Raw genomic sequence first — 23,052 nt, 5'->3', positions numbered from 1 at the left:
GGGTCTCAGGAGGTAAAGAGCAATTTTATATAAAAATCTTATATTTTCTTTGAAGTTTGAGCAAGTTCTCTATTGCTTTTAGTATTCATCATTGCTGAAGAAAGAGCCAATGCTAATCTCATTTGTGTTACTATACTACCCTATTTTATTCTCATGTAGCAATGTTTTGAAAGATTTATTTGAGAGAGAGAAAGAGACAGAGAGTGCATGCATGAGTTGGGAGAGGAGCAGAGAGAGAGAGGGAGAGAAGCAGACACTCTGCAGAGTGTGGAGCCCAAAGTGGGGCTGAATTCCACAACCCTGAGATCAGGACCTGAACCAAAATCAAGAAGGACACTTAACCTACTGAACCACCAGGCACCCCTCTCATGTAGCTATTTTTATAAAAAATATATTTTTTATATGTCTCATTTCTTTTATGTATAAAGTACCACACTGATAAATATATTAAGTGGCCTTCCATTTTTCCATTAAATTGCTGGAAGCTGACTGTGTGTGACATCTTAGTTTTCATCATTCTTATTTTGTCAAGGAGTGACTCATTGGGTCATTTCAATCTGGAAACCCACATCCTTCATTTCTGTGAAATTTTCTTTTAACATTTAAAAATTGTTTCTCCTTTTCATAGTTTTTAATTTCCCTATCTGTAATTTCTGTTAGTCCAGATGTTGAGTGCTCTTACTTGGTTTAGATTTTCTTAACTACTTTCGAATCTTTCTGCAAGTTTTTAGATTTTAGCAAGCACACATATTTTATATTTTCTGGTCTTTTTTTTTTTTTCTTTCCACTTTATGGGTAAATTGTCTTCTCTTGCCCTGAGGTAACTATTTGAAGGTAATTTTGTGAGGTGGTATGTTTTGTGTAAAGGTTTGTGTTTCCTTATTTATATTTGCTTCTTTCCTAATACATATTTTTATTTTTTTATTTTCTTTTCTGTTTCATGTGGGTGTGTTTGTCAAATACATGATGATTCTTGATTGTCCATTTATATTTAATAATTTAAAAAACCCAAAGCAGAAAGCACAGTTTGGGGCTCTTAGCTTGTGTGTGTGTTATTAGCATATGCACCACAGATTAAAGTGATTATTCTATATTTAGCATAGAACACTCTTTATTTATTTATTTATTTTTATCTATTTATTTTTTTTTGCACTTTTACCACCAGGACTTCTAAGAGTCTGTAGGAGGTAAGGAATGTTGACTTTTTTACATAAATATTTAAATATATTATGCTACTTTAAACCCTATTGTGTCCAACCACAACATAAACTGGTATTTCTAATTTCTCAGGGATCTTTTCTGGGAGATCTACCTTGAAGTCTACTTATTTCTAGTTTTGAAAGTCCATGTATTTTTTTTTTTAGAAAGTTGAATAGCTTTCATAGGCTTCAGTTTCTCATCACCTCTCCCTTGCTCCATAATTGATCAAAGGTTACCTATTCTATAATATTTTTATCTAGATCTGTCAATACAAGTTTAAACCCATTCAGACCAAGAGACTTTTTAAAATTTTTTAATTAACATATAATGTATTATTTGTTTCAGGGGTACAGGTCGGTGATTCATCAGTTTTACACAACACCCAGCACTCACCACAGCACATACCCTCCCCAATTGTCCATCACCCAGTTACCCCACCCCACCCCACCATCCCCTTCCCCTCCAGCAATCCTCAATAAATAGTTGGACTAAAGAGTCTCTTATGGTTTTTCTCCCTCTCTGGTTTTGTCTTGTTTTATTTTTTCTCTTTCCCTATGATCCTCTGCCTTGTTTCTTAAATTCCATGCATCAGTGAGATCATATGATAATTGTATTTCTCTGATTGACTTATTTCACTTAGCATAATACCCTCTAGTTCCATCCATGTCTTTGCAAATGGCAAGATTTCATTTTTTGGTGGCTGTGTAATATTCCATTATATATATATATATATATATACACACACACACACACACACACACCACATCTTCTTTATCCATTTATCAATGGACATCTGGGCTCTTTTCATAGTTTGGATATTGTGAACATTGCTGCTAAAAACATTGGTGTGCAGGTGCCCCTTTGGATCACTACATTTGTATCTTTGGGGTAAATACCCAGTAGCAGTAGTGCAATTGCTGGGTTGTAGGGTAGCTCTATTTTCAACTTTTGAGGAACTTCCACACTGTTTCCATACTGGCTGCACCAGCTTGCATTCCCACCAGCAGTGTAGTAGGGTTCCCCTTTCTCTATATCCTCACCAACATCTGTCTTTTCCTTTTGTTAATTTTAACCATTCTGATTGGTGTGAGGTGATATCTCATTGTGGTTTTGATTTGTATTTCCCTGATGATGAGTGATGTTGAATACTTTTGCATGTGTCTGTTGGCCATTTGGATGTCTTTGGAGAAGTGTCTGTTCATGTCTTCTGCCTGTTTCTTTTTGGATTATTTGTTCTTGGGTATTGAGTTTGATAAGTTCTTTATAGATTTTGGATACTAGCCCTTTGTCTGATTTGTCATTTGCAAATATCATTTCCCATTCTGTCAGTTTTCTTTGATTTTGTTGAGCAAAAGCTTTTTTTCTTTGTTGTGCAAAAGCTTTTTATCTTGATGAAGTCTCAGCAGTTCATTTTTGCCTTTGTCTTCCTTGCCTTTGGAGACATATCTAGCAAGAAGTTGCTGCGGCTGAGGTCAAAAAGGTTGCTGCCTGTGTTCTCCTCTAGGATTTTGATGGATTTCTGTCTCACATTCAGGTCATTCATCCATTTTGAGTCTATTTTTGCGTATGGTGTAAGGAAACTGGACTATTTCCAGACCAAGAGATTTTAAGTTAAAGTTATTTAGTTATTTTTATGATTTCTCTACCTATCACAGTTTTCTATTAGGTATTATTGTTGTTGTTGCTATTATGAGTAGTATTTAGTTCATAATTTTTAAATTGAAAAAAGAAAGCAGGTTTTTGCCATCCATCAGACTTACACTATGACATTCTCCTTCATTTATGTTTCTTCTTTGTCTAACAATAATGTTTGCAAGCTTTATTAATTTGAATCTTAAGTCTTCTTCACATTCATTTCTTCAGCTCCTTGGTACTCACTTTATCAGTCTTTTGTCATGTTTCCTTTTTGTCTTTTGTATAACTGTTAAAAGTCTGAAATGATTGAAAAGTTCTCTGTACAAATCAAATAATTTCTCCAGGTATCCCTTCTTTTTCTCATAGCAGTCATTTGAGAAAATACAACCAGAACTGCTTATTGGAGACATTTTCAGCCCTCTTGATTCATGTTTTAGTATTTAATCTGAGAAGTGCTATAATTTACAGATTTCTCTCCATCTTGATGAGAAAAGAATATCATGGTATAATGACAGTGTTATAGATTTGTTTGTTTTAGACAGAACTTAGTATAAAGTTCATCTCTACCACTTTCTACAAGTTTACTTCTTTGAGCTTAAATTTTCTCTCCTATAAAAATAAAGATGACAACTCTGGGATTCTTAGAGAAATTCCTAGGGAAAATATCTATGAATGAAAATATCCTATGAAGCTTCTGGATTATAGCAACCGATAAAAACCAGTTAGCATTTCACCTCTATAAACTTAAGGAGATTCTTTTATCAGAGGAATGCAGATACAAAGTAAATAGGTGGATGGAGAGAGGCGCCTGGTGGCTCAGTCTGTGGAGCATCTGACTCTTGGTTTGGGCTCAGGTCATGATAGCAAGGTCATGAGATTGAGCCCAGAGTAGGCTTCATGCCTGGCAGGGAGTCTGCTTAAGATTCTCTCCCTCTCCCTCTGTTCCTCCCCTGCTCTCTATAGAAAGTGTAACCTATTTAGAGTGAAAAAATTTTAAGTGAACTATTGATGAATTACCAAGGAAGAACTATTTGGTCTGGATATAAATCTGTTACTTAATTGGTAAATGTTATAGTATTGTAAGTTATTCTAATGAGAAATCTCAGTGGGAAGACTTTAATGACATAATTATTCTCTCCAATAAAATAACAATTAGTTTGTCTGGTATTGTACTAATTGTTATTAACATAGGGTATTGACAATGTTTAAAATCTAAGTATTGAGTCACTTCAGAAAAAAAGTCTTATATTATAAAACTACACATACAGAACTGATGATTTTGTTATGCTGAAAAGAACATTTAATTTAAAATTTTCTAAACTTCTTCTTAAATTAATATTATTTATGTTTGTACAGTTTTAGATTCACAGAAGAACTGAAAAGATCGTTTTCATGTGCCCTCCCGACTTGCTACACACAGATTCCCTTGTTCTTTACATCTTGCATTAGTGTGAATACATTCATTATAATTATGAACCAATTTTGATATATTATAATGGACTGAGACTGTAGTTTACATTGTTTCACTCTGTATTGTAGGTTCTATGGGTTTTGACAAATGCCTGGTGTAACATTTCAGTCATTACAATATCACAGAGAGAATAGTTTCATTACCCTAAAAATTTGCACTCAACATATTCATCCCCCTTTCCCTCTCCATGAAATCTTGTCATCCATCATTCTTTTTATTGTCTTTATAGTTTTGCAGAATGTCATAAGTTGTAATAACAATACTCTTCAGATTGTGTTCTTTCACCAGAAAATATACATTTAAGATTACTCTATATCTTATTGTGGCTTGATGGGTCATTTTTTGATTGAGAGATAATATTCTATTGTATAGGTGCACCAAAGTTTGTTTATTTATCCACCTATTGAAGGACATCTTAGTTGTTTCCAGTTTTTCACAATTATGAGTAAAGCTGTAATAAACATTTGTGTGCAGGATTTTTTAACATAATTTTCCAACTCCTCTGGGCAGATACATAGGAGAGAGACTGCTGGATTATATAATAAGAAAATATTTAGCTTTATAAGAAACTGCCAGGTTATATTCCAAAGTGACTGTACCATTTGGATTTTCCACTAGCAAAGAATTTTTTTGCTCAACATCCTCACCAGCATTTGGTATTGTCAGGGTTTTCTTTATTTTTAATTCTTGGCATTCTGATGAATGTATATTGCTATCTCCTGGTTGTCTTCATTTGCATTTATCTAATGATACATGATGTTGACTGTCTTTTCAAATGATTGTTGGACATCTGCATATCTTCTTTGATGAAGCATCTATTAGAATCTTTTGCCCATATTTTCATTGTATTGTATCTTTTCTTACTGTTGAGTTTTAAGAGTTTGTCATGTATTTTGAATATAAGTGTTTCATTAGGTATGTGTTTTACAACTATTTTTTTCCCAATTGTTGGATTTTCCTTTTTCTTAAAAGTGTCTTTTGCAGAGAAAAAATCCTTAATTTTAATAAAGTCTAACAACAACTTTTGTTTTTATGGATACCCTTTGTGTTGTATCTTAAAACTATTCCTCAAACCCAAAGTCACCTATATTGACTCTTCTGTTATCTTCTAGAAGTTCATTCAGTAGCTTTGTATTTTACATTTTTACATGTAGGTCTATGATCCATTTTGAGTTAATTTTGGGGAAAGGTGTAAGGTCTGGTTTAGGTTAATATATTGGGGGATTTGGACATCCCGTTTTTTCAGTATCACTTGTTTTAAGCCTATTTTGTCCTCATTGAGTTGTCTGTGTTCCTTTGTAAAAGATAGACTGATTATATTTGTGTGGGTTTATTTCTGGGCTTCTATTCCATTTCATTCGCCTGTGTTTTTTAAACTATATATATTTTATTTCATTTCAAGTTTTATTGAGATATAAATGACCTATAACACTATATAAATTTAAGGAGTATAGCATAATGATTTAAATTACATATATTGTGAGATCTTCATGTTTATACTTAATATCATGCTGTAATGATAACTATGCTTTTATATTAAGCCTTGTACTTGATACTGTCAGTTCCCTAAATTTATTTTTCTTCTTCAGTGTTGTATGGCTATTTTGAACCTTTCACCTTTGGATATAAATTTTAGAATCAATTTGTTGATATCCATATAATAACTTGTAGGGAGTTTGATTATATTGCATGGAATCTTTAGATCGAGTTGGGGAGAATTGACGTCTTAAAAATATTGAGTCTTCCAATTTATACACATGGAATATCTCCCCATTTATTTAGACCTTCTTACATTTCTCTCATCACAGGTGTGTAGTTTTCTGTATGTAGATCCTATAGATATTTTGTTATATTTATACCTGAGTATTTAATTTTCTTGATACTAATATAGATTTTAATGGTTTTAATTTCAAATTCCTATTGTTAGTTGTTGGTATATAGAAAAACAGTTGACTTTTGTAGACTAACCTCGTATCATGCAAACTTGTGATAATTGCCTGTAAGTTCAAGGTTTTTTTTGGGTTTTTTGGTCAATTCTTTAGGATTTTCTTCATACATAATCATTTTATCTATAAACAAAAACAGATTATTTCTTTCTAATCTGCATGCCTTTTATTTCCTTTTTGTCTTCTGCATTAGCTAGACTTCTAGTACAATATAGAATAGGAGAGCTGACAGGAGATGTCCTTGCTTCATTCCTGAATTAAGGGAAATCCCTGTTTCTCACTATGGAGTATGATTCTGGATGTGTAGGCATTTTGTAGGTTTTTTTTTTTTTCTTTCATCAATTGAGGAAGTTTCCCTCTATTCCTAATTTTCTGAGTTTTTTTTTTATCATGAAAGCATTGTCAAATGCTTTTTCTGTATCTATTGATGTGATCATATGGTTTTTCTTCTTTGCCTGTTAATATGATAGATTACATAAATTCATAATCAAATGTTGATCTAGTTTTGCATAGCTGAAATAAATCCCCTTGGACTGTGTTGTAAAATTGTCCTTATATATTGTTAGATTCAATTTGCTTATATTTTGTTGAGAAGTTTTTATTCTGTGTTAATGAGATAATGATTAGTAGCTTTTTTTTCTTCTAAGGTCTCTATCTGGCTTTGATATTAGGGTAATGTTGGGAAGTCTTCACTTTACTTCTGTTTTATAAAAAAGGATTGTAGACAGTTGGTATAATTTCTTCCTAAAATGTTTGGTAGAATTCACTAGCGAAACCATAAGGTGTGGTGTTTTCTTTATTGGCAGATTATTTTTAAATATTTATTTATTTGAGAGAGAGAGAGAGTGAGAGAGAAACAGCATGAGAGGGGAGAGGATCAGAGGGAGAATCCGGCTACCGCTGAGCCAGGAACCAGATGTGGAACTTGATCCCAGGACTCGGGATTATGATCTGAGCCAAAGGCAGTTGCTTAACCAACTGAGCCACCCAGGCACCCTTCTTTATTGGTAGGTTATTAACTATTGATTAAAATTCTTTAACAAACATAGGTCTATTCGGATTATCTATTTCTCCTGTGTGGATTTTTATAGTTTATGTCTCTCAAGAAATTGGTCAATTTCATCTGAATTAGCAAATGTGTGGGCATAGAATTGTTCATAATATTCCCTTGTTATTGTTTTACTATCCACAGATTTAATGGTGATGATCCCTATTTCATTTATAATGTTAGTAATTTGTGTCTTCTCTCTTTTTATCATGGTTAGCCTGGATAGAGCCTTGTCAATTTTTACTTATCTTTTCAAAGAAGCATCTTTTATTTTTTATTTTCTCTATTGTTTTTCTGACTTCAACTTAATTAATTTCTGCTCTGATTTTTACTTTTTAAAAATTTTCTTGCTTAGGTTTATGTTGCTGTTCTTTCTCTAGTATCCTATGGTAGAGACTGAAATTATTAATTTTTTAATTTTTAATTTTAATTACTGTATAGTTAAGATACAGTGTTATATTAGTTTCAGGTGTATGATATAGCGATTCAACAATTCTATATATCACTCAGTTCTCAGCATGATAAGTGTACTCTTAATCCCCATCACCTATTTCATCCATCTGCCCACCAACCTCCCATCTGGTAATCATCAGTGTGTTCTCTATAGTTAAGAGTCTTTTTCTTGGTTTGTCTATCTCTCTCCTTTTTCCTTTGTTATGTTTCTTAAATTCCATGTATGAGTGAAATCAGATGGTATTTGTCTTTCTCTGACTTATTTTGCTTAGCATAATACACTCTGGCTCCATCCATGTTATTGCTAATGGCAAGATTTCATTCTTTTTATGGCTAATATTCCATAAAAGAAGAGGTGGTATATATACCTATATAGATAAATATATAGATATATTTTTCTATAAATGTATACATATTATAAATATATATAAAATGTATTTTTCTATATTCTATATAAAATATATATGTTTTATAAACTAGATGAAATTCTTAATGGGATAGGTCAAAGGAAAAAAGAAATCAGAAATAAATTTTATTGCATAAAATGAATCAGGGAAAGCTATTAAGAATGAGATTAAAAGTTTAAAATTTAGACAAAAGTGTAAAATTGCTAGAAAAATAAAATTTGACAAACAACCTCAAGGAAAAATAGAAATATCACCAGATAGAAATATTTTTGAATACATTTTCAAGGAATGCATGTCTTAAATCCCCATTTTTTCCCCCTGGAGGATAGAAGAAGAACAGTTTTCCTCAAATAATTGTGCGAAGCTGTTCAAACCTTAAATTCAAAATATGAAGGAAATAAAATGATAGGGCAACTTTTAAATTATAGGCCACAATCCAGAATCCTATAAAGAAGATATATCATATCCAAATTGGATTTACCTTAGGGATGCAGGGGTCGTACCCTTAGAGAATCAGTTTAATATGTTATAGATTAAAAGGAGAAAGCCATAGTGTAATCTTAGTAGATGTGGGTAAAAGATAAAAAAAAAAAAATCACTACCTATTTTTTTTTTATTCAGGAAACATAGAAGTGAATATCCTTAATTAGAAAGGCTAAAAAGAAAAACTTTCAACATTCTATATGTTGAACCTTTTAACTCTTAAAATCAATAACCATATACAAACATGCCAACTATCATCCTTTTTAATCAACATCATACTGCAGGTCTTAATCAGTTCAGTCAGGCAAGCTAAAGACATAAAGATTAAAAAGAAAGAAACAGAATATTTATTATTTACAAATGATATGATTGTCTATATTGAAATACTATTCAGGAAAATGTTTTTCTTCAAAAGAGTACCAAACACAATGTATGAAATAAATAGCATTTCTAAGCATGAACGATAAGAATTTTGTTTATACTTAAGTGCCTTACATCTTTATTGCTAGTGTTGTATTTTTCAAATTAAATCCCCTACAGAGATGGGGCACCCGGGTGGCTCAGTCAGTTAAGCATCTGCCTTTGGCTCAGGTCTGATCCGGGGTCCTGGGATGGAGTCCAGCATTGGGCTCCCTGCTTAGCAGGGAGTCTGCTTCTCCCTCTGCCCCTCCCCCTTCTCGTTCTCTCTCCCTCTCACTCATTCTCTCTCAAATAAATAAAATCTTACGGGGCACCTGGGTGGCTCAGTTGTTAAGCATCTGCCTTCGGCTCAGGGAGTGATCCCAGGGTCCTGGGATTGAGCCTCACATCGGGCTCCTCTGCTGGGAGCCTGCTTCTTCCTCTCCCACTCCCCCTGCTTGTGTTCCCTCTCTCACTGGCTATCTCTGTCTCTGTCAAATAAATAAATAAAATCTTTAATAAATAAATAAATAAAATCTTAAAAAAAAAAAAACCTCTGCAGAGAATATTTTAAAACCTCAAGAAAAACATTGAAGATAACATATATTTGGATAGGAAGGGTCAATAATTTAATCTCAATTCTCCTCAAATCGATCTTTATAAATAATTATTTGCAATAAAATTACCAACAAGGTATTTTCATGAAATAGTAATAAAATATATGTGGGTGCAGAACCTAAAATCTCCTTGAAAAAGAACAGGGAAGGTGAATTTTCCTACAGACACCTAGACTTGTTATCAACATAGAGTGATTCACATAGTGAGTTGTTTGTGCTATAAATACGTGGTTTTATTTATTTTTATATAAATAAATTAGGATTATATATTTATAATCCGGATGGAGATATATATTTATATAAATCATTTATTATGTAAATCAGGATAAAAATATATACACATTTATGTAAGAATCTATAAGTTGTCAAATGGGCCAAAGGGGCAAGTCCAAACTGTGTGTGTGTGTGTGTGTTTAATAAATTTCTGTTGTTTATAAGCCATTCAATCTAGATTAATTTGCTATCGCCGCCCAAACTACGATACTGGGTAACATGGATCATTTCCGCCCCTTTGTGACTAGCGTGAACAATTTTATTTAAAAGTATAGTTGTGTAACATGGATCATAATGTTGCTGACCCTTACAGCTGTAGTCAAAATTCTGTTTCTTTTGTATTCATGGTAAAAATATAATTGCATTGTAAGGCACATGGTGTAGGAAGATAGATGACCCAGGAAGGGCAAAAGCCGCTCAATTTCTGCCTCTCATTGACTGCCAGACAGTTAGGTTTACTTGATTCTGAGGCTATTAAGAAATAAACTTCTGGTTCAGTGTCCTGCATCCAATCTTTATTCGGATATATGGGCAGTTAGGGTGAGGGTCAGATTGGCTGGTACTCTACACATTATAAGTAGTGCCTTCCCTATGAAAGAGCAAGAAAAGATGCTTAGTATATGTGCTAGTCTCAGAAAATTCTGTTTCTCGGTATCAGTAAGTGTAGTACCATTAATTACATTTCCTTGCAGTATTATTTGTATGAAGAAGCAGTTAATTACTTTGCTAATGAACTGGATTCTTTCCCAAGGTTTCTAATTTCTATTTGCCAATCTACTTATTTGTGCCCATTGTTTAAAGAATGATAACAGGGGAAAAACTGAAAACATGAGCTTTGGAGATGACTTGATATAGTGCAATAATTTCCCACACCACCACCTACAAAATGTGTGTGTGTGTGTGCGCGCGCACTGGTTTTTTTCCTCCCCCATCAATCAAGATTCACCGTTAGAATGGTTAATTCTCAAGGTACTCACAGTAAATTCTCCTCCAGAGAGCCTCCTTATTAATTTTCTAAAGAAACTAAGATGTCTGTGTTCATCAGTATTTTACTTGGCCTAGGCTGTTCATTAATGTCAATACAAAAGTTCACGAGCTGTAAAATCCTGAGGTTACAGTTCAGCAGCTATTACAAGTGTACCTTCTGGCCTAAAGTAAAAGGCTCATAGAGTAAATTACTCTCTTGCATATCATTGCTTAGTGGTTCGAGAGTGATTATTTTTTTTACTATTTTTACCATTTTATAAGATCACATGAAATCCTCTTCACATTTTTATTACTTTCCTTGCAGTAAACTCTAGGGAAAAAAAAAAACACCTTCAGTCTGAATGGAATTTGTTATTTTTCATCCTCTGAAGATTTATACTTCAACTGAATTTTTTTCTTTCAGTACAGGGAGGAAGATGCACTTTCTATATCACAGCATTCTCTTTACTGTTTTTCTAGGCACCATTTTTTCTACAAGAAAAAATGACTTGATATATTCCGTTGACTTGATGTATTCCGTTGCTTTCCCCCCCATCCCCGCTGTTGGCCAAAGACCAAGGTATAATTTCAATATGCAGGACAAAGAATGTCAACATAAAATGCACTAACTAAAGGCAAAAATGTTATGGAGATTTCCTACTAAATGATCAAGACCCACTTCTAAGTCCTTTCATCAATTTAATGTTATTATTATTCTCAGTGAATGTTTAGATATTTTCTTCCTTTAACCTTTCCTAGATTTGTGAGTGTAAATCTGCTATTGCTTGTTGTCTTAAAGAAATAACATAGCCTCAATTTCTGCCTGTCCTTGAATAGACCAGAAGCCAATAGATGGACCAGCATCTTCCTACATTTTGCAATTAGAACCTCTTGCACTGTGTAATAGAAATGGGGTTAGTTATATAATAAACCCATTTTCCACATAGCCTCAAACACTAAACTGCGTTGGCTTACTTGCTGTAAGTCCCTCATGGATACTGAAATTACACTAGGTTACAAAGGACTTATACTCTACCTGAGTATCATGTTATCTGCCGTGTAAATGGAATACTGTCCATCTTACCTGACGCTAACTTAAGCTTGTGTTTGGTGTGTGCTGCTATGTTTTGGGTTAATTGGAACTCCATTTTTGGTAAATATATACTGATTGTACTAGTTAGGGTAACTGGCAGCTAGAGCAATATAGACGCCCTACTGTGGAATGCCTCAAACACAGTGCATGTTTATTTTTCACCCATGTAATGGTTGCAGGTAGATGGTAGTGGTTTTATGTGGTTTTTGTTGTGAGGATTCAGGGACTCAGTTTGTTTCTGTGTTTTTGCTTCACCGTGGTCTAGGGCATCACTGTCCTATAGAACTTTCTGCAATGATGGATCCGTTTTATAATGATAGTGGCCACTGCTTTTGTGGCTTTTGAGCCCCTGGATTGTGGCTACTGTGGCTGAGGAACTGACTTATAATTGTATTTAATTTTCATTAATTCAAATATAAATAGCCCCGTGTGGATAGTGGCTCTTTTATTTGACAGTGTGAACCTAGGGTTTTATTGGTGTTGTCTCTATCTAGCTGGAAGAAGGAGTAGGAGGGTATAGAGGAAACATAGCCCCTTCATAAAAGCCTTGATCTGAAGAAGCCACACATAAGTTCTACTTGAAATTCGTTGCCTAGGGCTCAGTAACCTGGACATATATATAATTGAAAGAAAGGTAAAAAAAATAAAATAAAAAAGAAAGAAAGTAAGCTGAGAAATGCAATCTTGCTATGTGCTTAGGAGAAAGAAGAGGGGGGTCACATACACTTCAGTGAGCACCCTAGCATGCTCTTCACTGCACCGAGCAAAGAAATTTATTAAGTATCTGAACATAACAATGCAATTTGTTTTTTTTTATTTTTTAATTTAGTTAATATTATTACAGAGGAGCCAAAATTCCTTTTTGATTATATTGATCACCTCAGTGTCAAAGAGAAGCGATATTAACCTTGTTTAATAAAAACATATTTAATGAATAAATCAATAAATGATTCATTTGGATACATTTTGGNCCCCCAAAATTCCTTTTTGATTATATTGATCACCTCAGTGTCAAAGAGAAGAGATATTAACCTTGTTTAATAAAAACATATTTAATGAATAAATCAATAAATGATTCATTTGGATACATTTTGGCACTGGTCATATGCTAACAGCTCTTAGAACTACAGAAAGCAGAAAACAAACTCATTGAATCATGCCTCCTTGATACTAATATGCTTATAGGTTTTTATCATGTTTCTTCATCCCCCTCAGACTCTCCAGTCCCATTGCTCAATGGCATGGATTGCCCAGGTGCCTAATTCTCTCCTGAGGCAACATTTTCCCATTTTTGTGTCTTAATTACAACTGTGGTTGCTCTGCTTTTTCCTAACCAGCTTCACAGCTGACTCTTGTCTTCCATGAGTACTGACAGTCATGCTTACTCAGACATTTGCTTTCTTGTCAGGTTACTATTTAATGGCCTATACCAATCTGAGTTGACCTTACTAACCCCATGTATTACTGACTTCCAAACACCCATACAGGAAGCTGAGGATCCTGATGGGGAATTTCATCTTTTAATCTGACATGACTTGGACTCTTGACTTTTCCCTTATTCCTTTTCTTTATGGCTTTCCAAATACTGCTAGCAGTGCTAGTAACCAGCACACTATATTCTAAAAATACATGTCAAGACTAGTGTGTACGTAGATAGGTGTATTTTTCCTAAATTTTCATTAATAGATTTCTATCCATCTTGCAATTTGCCTGCCTACTTTTATCGGCAAATAATATTTCGTTAGGGACCTGAATAGAAGAACTTAAAAGAAATATGTCTGTTTAAAAAAAAAAAAAGCTCACAGGAAATGATCAAAGGTAATATTTTAAACCTTTCCTTTTGGGATACTCTTAAATTGCCATTTTTTTCTTCAGGTGTTTTCGAATTGTGTTTCTTAGATGTGTCAATGTTGCTTTGTGCAAATACAGAATGAGAGAAATCTAAGTGACCAAAACAGAATAAGGAGATATCTTGACAGACTCATATACAAAGATCTTTCACTTTCTGACTTTTTCACTTTTTAAAATTTTGTAGCTACTCATTTAACTTTTTTTTTTTAAGAATCTTTGTTTCTTTCAAACCATTATCAAGGTATTTTTGTTCAGCAGTACCATCTAGATGACCGAAATTTTAAGATCCCTGTGTTATAGTTACCATAGGTATTGGCACCTCTGAGAAAACAGACTGATATGTAAGTCTTCTGGTGAACAAGGAAGAGTTAATAGGGTTGGCTTATTATGTAAAGTTCCATATACACAGTATAGTAGTTTTGAATAATTCACTCATCAAATTTTGATATTTATGTTGAGCTTTTATTATAAAAGTTATCATCTGTATGGCATTAGTTTGGTGTTGTATAGGCTGTTCATTAGCTTATCCAGCCTTGTAAAAAGTTTAAAGCATTACAATGAATCTCACAATGACTTGGAAGATAATGATCCGGCCTTACGAGTTATAGAGTACTCCCATAGCCCACATTTCAGCACTATTAAAATGGTTGAAATATCACAGCAGAAAGGACTGGTATAAAGTAAGAAAATGATTATTGAAATGAATTATCCATAAAATGATTATTTCACTGAATTGATTTGCCCATCAAATACTTAGGTGTAGTATTTTTCCAGCTTACCCTAGATTTGAGAAATAGGAAGATACCCAAGTTCCAACACTTATTCTCCATTTCACCTGTGCATTGCTTTATCATAGTTCCTATCACATTGAATTTAATTTATTTATGTGTATTCTTCTCTTATACACTAGATGACAAGTTGCCTCGGGTAAGGACCAGACAGGGAAGCTGTTGGGCCTGGATTCAAAGGAGTCAGGTTCAGAGAATATGAAAAAGTTAGGTCACAACTTTTATGGAAGAGAGAACCAGTGCTGGGATGATGAGCCTTCCTGGATAAATGAGTAGTTGCTCTCAAGTGAGATAAGAAATTTCCCAAGATCAAGCCAAACAACTGAACCACGGGCCTGGGGAAAATAATACTACATCCCATCACACCCTCACATTCCTTAAATGTGGTGTATTTGATCATGTAAAACCCAGTTTGCAATATATATCTGGCTCCCATCTTTTTATGGAAGTAATATTTATCTTCAAATTTGCAAAGATCTATTAGTGGGAGAAAAGTGGTGATGGTGTAGGTAATATTTTTGAAGTATTATCCGATGTTACTTGTTTCCTATTATTTCTTTCTATTTCCTAACCCTTTCCCTATTTATGAATTATCTTTTGTTGCCTTGGAAATTATATAATAAAATGAAAAAAGCGTAAGTGGTAGAACACATCAGAAAATCTAGTATTGAAGCCCTAAGCATTACAGCACCAGAGACCACACTAATAAACACTATTCAATATTATCTCCTATCAGAACACGTCAGGCAACCAAATGCTGCATGTTAGAGCTAACTTTACTAGAAAACAATATTGTGTGTGTGTGTGTGTGTGTGTGTGTGTGTGTAATTAGTGACAAAGAAGTATTCACTGTGGTTCAAAGAAAATGTATAAGTGATCAGGAAAGGCAGCATGAAATCCAAGAATTTGAGTTGGTCATCAAAATCATTAGAGAAGGAGAATAATTCAGGTAGGTTGTAGAGTAAGATATATTAAATAAAGCTTAAATGGTGGATTTTGGTGGCGCCTAGGTGGCTCAGTCGGTTGAGCTTCTTACTCTTGGTTTCAGCTCAGGTCATGATCTCGGGGTTGTGGGATTGAGCCCCATGTTGGGCTCTGTGCTCCATGAGGAGTCTGCTTGAGATTCTCTCTCTCTCTCTCTCTCTCTCCCTCCCCCTCTTCCCTTCTCCCTCTGCTTCTNATTAAATAAAGCTTAAATGGTGGATTTTGGTGGCGCCTAGGTGGCTCAGTCGGTTGAGCTTCTTACTCTTGGTTTCAGCTCAGGTCATGATCTCGGGGTTGTGGGATTGAGCCCCATGTTGGGCTCTGTGCTCCATGAGGAGTCTGCTTGAGATTCTCTCTCTCTCTCTCTCTCCCTCCCCCTCTTCCCTTCTCCCTCTGCTTCTCCCCCCCCCAAATAAATAAATATTTTTAAAAATAGTAGAGTATGGTCAAATTATAGAGGGTTTTGAATCCTATATAAGATTTTTTGTCTTGGTCACTGAAAGACTTAGAAAAGTATAAGAGGACCAAGTTGAATATAACNGTTCCCTCTCTCGCTGGCTGTCTCTATCTCTGTCGAATAAATAAAATCTTTAAAAAAAAAAAAAAAAGATTTTTTGTCTTGGTCACTGAAAGACTTAGAAAAGTATAAGAGGACCAAGTTGAATATAATGATTGTAGGTGTGGTGGGCATGCAATTTATCTCCCAACTGGATCATTTCTTTTTCTTTTTCAAGTTTTTACTAAATCCCAGTTAGTTAACAAACAGTGTAATATTAGTTACAGGGATGGAATTTAGTAACTCACCAGTTCCATACAAGCCCCAGTACTCAACACAACATGTGCCGTCCATAACCCATCACCCATTTAACCCATCCCCCAGCCACATCTCCTCCAGCAACCTTCAGTTTGTTCTCTATAGTTAAGAGTCTGTTTCCTGGTTTGTCTCCCTTTCCCCCCTCTTATGTTCATCTCTTTCTTAAATTCCACATATGAGTGAAATCATATGGTATTTGTATTTCTCTGACTTTTTTCTCTTAGCATAATACTTTCTAGCTCCATCCATGCCATTGCAAATGGCAAGATTTCATTCTCTTTGATGGCTGAGTAATACTCCATTGTAAACATATACCACCTCTTCTTTATCCATTCATCACTTAATGGACATTTGTGTTCTTTCCATAATTTGGCACTTGTTGATAATGCTGCATAAACATTGGGGTGCATGTATCCCTTTGAGTAAGTATTTTTGTGTCCTTTGGGTACATACCTAGTAGTACGATTGCTGGGTTATAGCACAGTTTTAACTTTTTGAGGAACCTCCATGCTGTTTTTCAGAGTGGCTGCACCAGTTTGCATTCCCACCACCAGTGTAAGAGGGTTCTTCTTTCTCCACATCCTTGCCAACACCTGTTGTTTCTTGTGTTGTTAATTTTAGCTATTGACTGATGTGAGGTGATATAGTAGTTTTTATGTGTATTTCCCTGATGATGAGTGATGTTGAGCATCTTTACATGTGTCTCCATCTGGATCATTTCTTCAGACTGAAAGGGTCTGTTCTTAAAAATTATCCTAGGCAAAACTGAGAATTTTTAAAGCAAATTAGAATGTATGGCCACCCAAGTTATAGACCATGGTGTGCATTAGGGATATACATAAGAGGATAGAAGCAGGAAAGGAGAACACTGTTATAATCTAGATATGAAATGTGAGGGACTGGATTACAGTGATAATGGGATAAAATCAAAACAAGCAGTTCAAAGACACAATTATAGACAAATGGGCAGGATTTGGCATTTGCTTGGGTATGGTTATATGTAAAAATAATGCCTATTTTTGGCTATGTCTAAGAGAATATTTATCACCATTAAATATTAGCAAATCCATCCTACTAATCTCAAATTCAACATGTATCAGAGAAAACAAAATTATATGTATATAATGTCATGAAATTCTAATACAAAATACTATTGAGTTTTACAAAGTAAACTGAAATTCTTAACTACGCAGTGAATGTAAAGGACTAAGTTGTATTCTTTTTTTAACCCCCAGAATCTAGTTTAGTCTTTGCACATAGTAGGTACTTCATTGATATTATTTTGGTTATCCTTAAAAGCAAACTTCTATTTAAAACTGCTTTTAATGTTCATTAGCCTAAGAAATAAATTATAATAATCTTTATAAGGGTTACTGGAGAACAATTTTACTGTGAAAATAATTCAGTTTGCAAACCTTATCCCAAGGCTCAATGCCCCGGTATATCATTGGAAGAGTGAATAATACCCATTTTTAATAAATGAAATAAAGCCATCTGGTGTCTTTACTAAATCATGATAAATGACAAGCCTATGGGATAGCAGAGATCAATTAACTAGTTTGATATTGTTTTAGCCCATCCAATAATTACGACAAAAATACCATGAAATCAAGAGTATAATTATTAATGCCTTTAATTCATCTAATTTTATTTTGAATGGGAAATCAACAAGAAAAACAATTGCTTCATCAAACCATTGATACAAAAATAGATGAATTGGCAAACCTGATTCTTTGCTTTGAGATTCTTTGATTTGAGATAAAGGATTTATGTGGGAAAATAAACCTGATTTTCATGGCTTAGGTTAAAATTATTTTTAGAGGAAAGAAGTTCATCTACTAACTTAATAAAATAAAGCCTTTCACTGGCTAAGAAAAATAATTGCAATTTCCAGTTATTTTCTTAAAGTAATATGCTACTTTATGACATTATAGTTATACAGTTATGTACGTATATAGGACATATCAAAGGTTCAACTTGATCCTTCTCAGAGGAAGAAAAATAAATATTGATAAAGTGACTAGGGAATGAGAATTTACTTTCACTATGACCACTTTAACCATTAGAAAGTACTGAGTTTCTTGAGAGCTTTTGTTCCAACTTCATAGCCTCTTGCCCTCACCAGCCGTGTTGCATTGGGTCTGTGCAGCCTTTCAGGTTAACCTGATTGCACCTTGCTTTGGCATCCCTGGCACCTTGCACTTCCTGCCCCAGGGCTTCTCTGAAGACAGGGTAGGAAGCCAGCTGAGAAGCCTGCAGGAATTGCTTGATCCTCATGAATGAGTAACTTGGAAGAGTGAGGGAATTAACACTCCACAGGCAACACTTTATCCAAGGAGGATAAGAGCCAACAGATATATGCTTCCTTTATTTGTCTTGAATGGATACCTCTGAGATACATTTCATATGGCTCCTTGGAAGGTTTTGGTAGCATTGAGTGCTGAGTCACCCATAATTGTAGCCAGCATCATAACCATCCTTATTTTGGTTTTCACTCCTTTTTAGCATCCCCCTAGCATTACAAAAACAAACAAAACCCCCCCAGAAAACTACCTGACTATATAGGTCTTGGTCTCAGGCCCTGCTTTTGGTGAAAGTGTTAATACGGGAAGTAGCCCTAGAAAGCATACTCACAGGTTAGTAGTTGGGGACCATGTTACTAGTCATCTGACAACAGGGGCCTTTTGTTGATGTAAATGCTGCCAGACAGCATCATCATGAGAGAATTTACAAAATCCTGATTTATTACCATGGCACCTGCACAATATAACATTGGAAAAAGGGTCTTAATTTTTGATAAATAAGATTCTATATTATGCATATGACTATGGGCTCCACTAGTCCTCCCATATATGTCATTACTCAGAAATATCTAGACTGATAGAACCACCGATTGACCTCATAAAGTTTCAGGTAAGATGCCAGATCAGTGACTACCACTAAGGGTTGGAGTTCTAGCTCCTATGATGTAATGTCAATATTGAATCAATGAGTGATACAGTGTGCTACATCCAAAAAACAAAACAAAACAAAAACAAACAAACAAAAACCCCCCACTCATCTGGGAACCAAGAAGTGGATGTAAGGTGGGCTCCATTCATCCTAATTTCTCTTGGCTTGCACTAGTAACAGCCATAGTCTCAAAAAGGCAAAGCAATTGCGGGATTTCTTGAAGGGTGATGTTCTGAGTTATATCAACAGACAAAACAAAAACACTGGACCAGCTGATAAGAGAAATGAAAAATCAGGAAATCTAGAATGCATAGTAGAGAATGATGAGAGGAAGATGGTGAATATCAGTTAAGGCCTCAGGGTAACTTGCAGGATCAGGGACTTTAATTAGTCATAATAATTATCTTTTATGAAATCTTATAAAATTTGATTCTGGCTGAAAGGGATTATAGGATGGATTGGGGTTAATGGAGAACATATATATGTGTGTGTGTGTGTGTGTGTGTGTGTGTGTGTGTATGTATAAACATACACATACACACACATATCTGAGTGGGACACAGAGTGGATTGTATAAAACACTTCTTTAAAGCACTTAAAATCCTCTTGGCTTCATCTCATATACTAGCATAGCTGTGGCAACTAATTTTGAGTGGGTAAAAACCTGAGAATTTCTCATGTCAAGCACATACCCTGCACCTCTTGATTCTTGCCCTAGTTCTCTGATGCCTTGACATGAGATTATGTAGGAATTATGTCTCATATGTACACAACTTGGAAGTACTAATGTTCCATGAGCAATATTTTATTTCATGAGGGGAGAGAGTGACAAATGTTTCTTTTTATCACCCTTGGAAGGCTTGGTTCTAAGATACTTTTCTTAAGGCTCCCAACAGGTCCTAGAATTATTGAGAATGGATCACACACACAATGGTGGCTAAGTCAGTGATGCAACCATGTATAAGTGTCTCTTCCTTCTCCACGGCACTCCCTCCGTCCCTCATTTCTGCTCCTACAAACATGCGTTCATCTCAGACATTACTATATGGGTATCTCGCCTAAGAAAAAAAACATTAGTAAAGGAATTATGTGATTGCAATTCCTTTTGGTGTTGGGGGCAGAGGGAGGCACAACTAGACAAGATTATAAAGTAGAAAAAATTGCCTTTCGTGTTTGTTTTTCTCTAAAAGTGTCTTTCTGTATTCTTATTGCTGTGTGGGGTTTTCATGTTCTGTATATTTCACTTTCTAGTCAAAATAATTTATTTACAATGAGATGCTGAGTTAAAGTGGAATAAAATCAGCTAAGTTGTTTAAGTATGCAAATTGTTAGTAATAAAAAATGTATTACTTCACCAACATGTATTTTGCCTTTAGTAACGAATAGCTGCTCAATCTAAAATGTGAATTTAGTGCTAGATTGTGAAGGGACTCTGGTTGTGAGGAACATAGTTTTGAAGGAAAGATGTCTGGGTGTCTTTTAAATAGCTTTGCTATGAAAAAATTAATGCAAACTTAGGATGAAATGACAATTGCTCTTTCTTACATACTTGTATTCATATCTATTAACAAATTTTGTGATAATGATTACGTAGATTGGAAAGATAGGATAAATTTTGGTCAAAGTTTTCAAGTTGACATAAGGGTAGAATTTGAGTGGTATGTTTATAAGTTATAAATATAATGTTCTTGACTTAAATTTAAAGCAAGGAGTGTACATTTCGGAGTGTAACTTTTGGGAGCACTTAAAAATTATAATCTCTATTAAAAACTCATGTGGCTAGAAGAAACAAATAGGAAGTATTGCAGTGATCTTATATGGCTCTTTTGGCCTGATTTTGTCAAAGCTACTTTATCCAACTTTTTAGCGGCATTGTTATTGAGAAGTAAATACTTCAGTTGTTAGCATTTTGTAGAAAATAATGCATAAATGAATCTGAAAAATTACTTAACATTTTCATGCTATTTCTTGATCTGTCCTCTAATACCTACTTATAACTTAACATTACCTAGATTTAAGAGTGTATTCCTGGGGCACCTGGATGGCGCAGCTGTTGGGCGTCTGCCTTCGGCTCAGGGCGTGATCCCGGCGTTATGGGATCGAGCCCCACATCGGGCTCCTCCGCTATGAGCCTGCTTCTTCCTTTCCCACTCCCCCTGCTTGTGTTCCCTCTCTCCCTGGCTGTCTCTATCTCTGTCGAATAAATAAATAAAATCTTAAAAAAAAAAAAAAAAGAAATGTATTCCTGTGTTTGCCTGAATCCTACAATATAAAATTTGTCATTGAAATAGAAAATCACATTTGTTTTCTGATTTCTGTATTGGTAGTTTTTGTTCTGATATAGTAAAATTGTAAAAGTACATTTCATTATTACATCTGAGTGATTTATGTTTATTGCACCTACTACAATACTATTTTGTTCCCCAATCGTTAAAAGTATAAGTACAGTGCTGCACAAATACATATGTACAAATATTTTTAGTTTCTTCAGTTTGCCTGCACTCTCCACATAATTTTTTAATAACATGGAATAATTTTCAGCTTAAAAAAAAAGATACATTATAGGGGCACCTGGGTGGCACAGTCGGTTGAGGGTTAGACTCTTGATTTCAGCTCAGGTCATGATCTCAGGGTCATGAGATCAAGCCCTACGTGGGACTCCATGCTCATGAGATATTTTGCTTATATTACCTTAGTAATTGAGATTCTCTTCTTCTGCCCCTACCCTCAACCCCACTCACGTACATGCTCACTCTCTCTCTCAAATAAATAAATAAATCTAAAAAAAAAAAAAAGATTATGAAAATAAAGTGCCTGTGGTTGTTCAGCATGATGAGAGTAATCGGTAGTGTGCATTCTTTGCCATTTGCCTCATTTTTATGATTCCTCATGGCCCAATAGTTGTGTTAAAAGTTGTGAATGCAAGAGTTCTGTCTCAAAACATGTAGAAATGACATTAGTGAAATGATTTGTGTTGGGGAGTGAATAGCTTTCATGAAACATATAGAAGTATAAAGAAGAGGTATAGAGTATAGTTGGTTCATACCTGAGGTTATATACCACTATCTTTTTTTTTTTTCAGTGATCTAAATCTTTTTACATTTGTTGGGTCTGTGTTTTTTTTTTTTTTAAAGATTTTATTTATTTATTTGACAAAGAGACAGCCAGCGAGAAAGGGAACACAAGCAGGGGGAGTGGGAGAGGAAGAAGCAGGCTCACAGCGGAGGAGCCTGATGTGGGGCTCGATCCCATAACGCCGGGATCACGCCCTGAGCCGAAGGCAGATGCCTAACCGCTGTGCCACCCAGGCGCCCCGGGTCTGTGTTTTTTGAAGCTGTGGGAATTATAAGCTAACATTAGTTTAGCGCTTAGTATTTTTCAGGTGTCATGAGATATTTTGCTTATATTATCTTAGTAATTAAAAATGCACAACAAATGCATGGTAATAATAATTAAAGCTGATGATCAGCTAGATCTTGTGACTTTACCCAAGGATTTAGCTCTTCAATAATGGAAAGGGGCTAACTTAACTTCAGTGTCTTCAGTCCTTTATCTATGCCATTTGTCTCCTTCTTATTCACGACTAGAGTCATTTAGAATATTATTTCCAGGGGCGCCTGGGTGGCACAGCGGTTAAGCGTCTGCCTTCGGCTCAGGGCGTGATCCCGGCGT

At 34.8% G+C, this 23,052-nt stretch overlaps 1 long non-coding RNA gene across 2 annotated transcripts in view; it reads left to right on the top strand.

Moving 5' to 3' along the window:
* LOC117797273 overlaps positions 1-23,052 on the top strand; it is a 238,291-nt gene that overhangs the window by 135,250 nt on the left and 79,989 nt on the right. Inside the window, exon 4 of one of the 2 annotated variants that reach the window (XR_004622221.1) lies at positions 4,192-4,240. The exons of the other annotated variant lie outside the window; for it this stretch is intronic. This is a non-coding gene — a long non-coding RNA (uncharacterized LOC117797273). Of the gene's footprint in view, positions 1-4,191; positions 4,241-23,052 lie in introns of those variants that run through there. 2 annotated transcript variants of the gene reach the window in all.

The sequence above is a fragment of the Ailuropoda melanoleuca genome, chromosome 20 (assembly GCF_002007445.2).
Source record: "Ailuropoda melanoleuca isolate Jingjing chromosome 20, ASM200744v2, whole genome shotgun sequence".
In the NCBI taxonomy this organism is placed as follows: domain Eukaryota; kingdom Metazoa; phylum Chordata; class Mammalia; order Carnivora; family Ursidae; genus Ailuropoda; species Ailuropoda melanoleuca.
The sequence above is the reverse complement of the archived record's forward strand: the minus strand, read 5'-3'. Positions and strand labels throughout refer to the sequence as shown.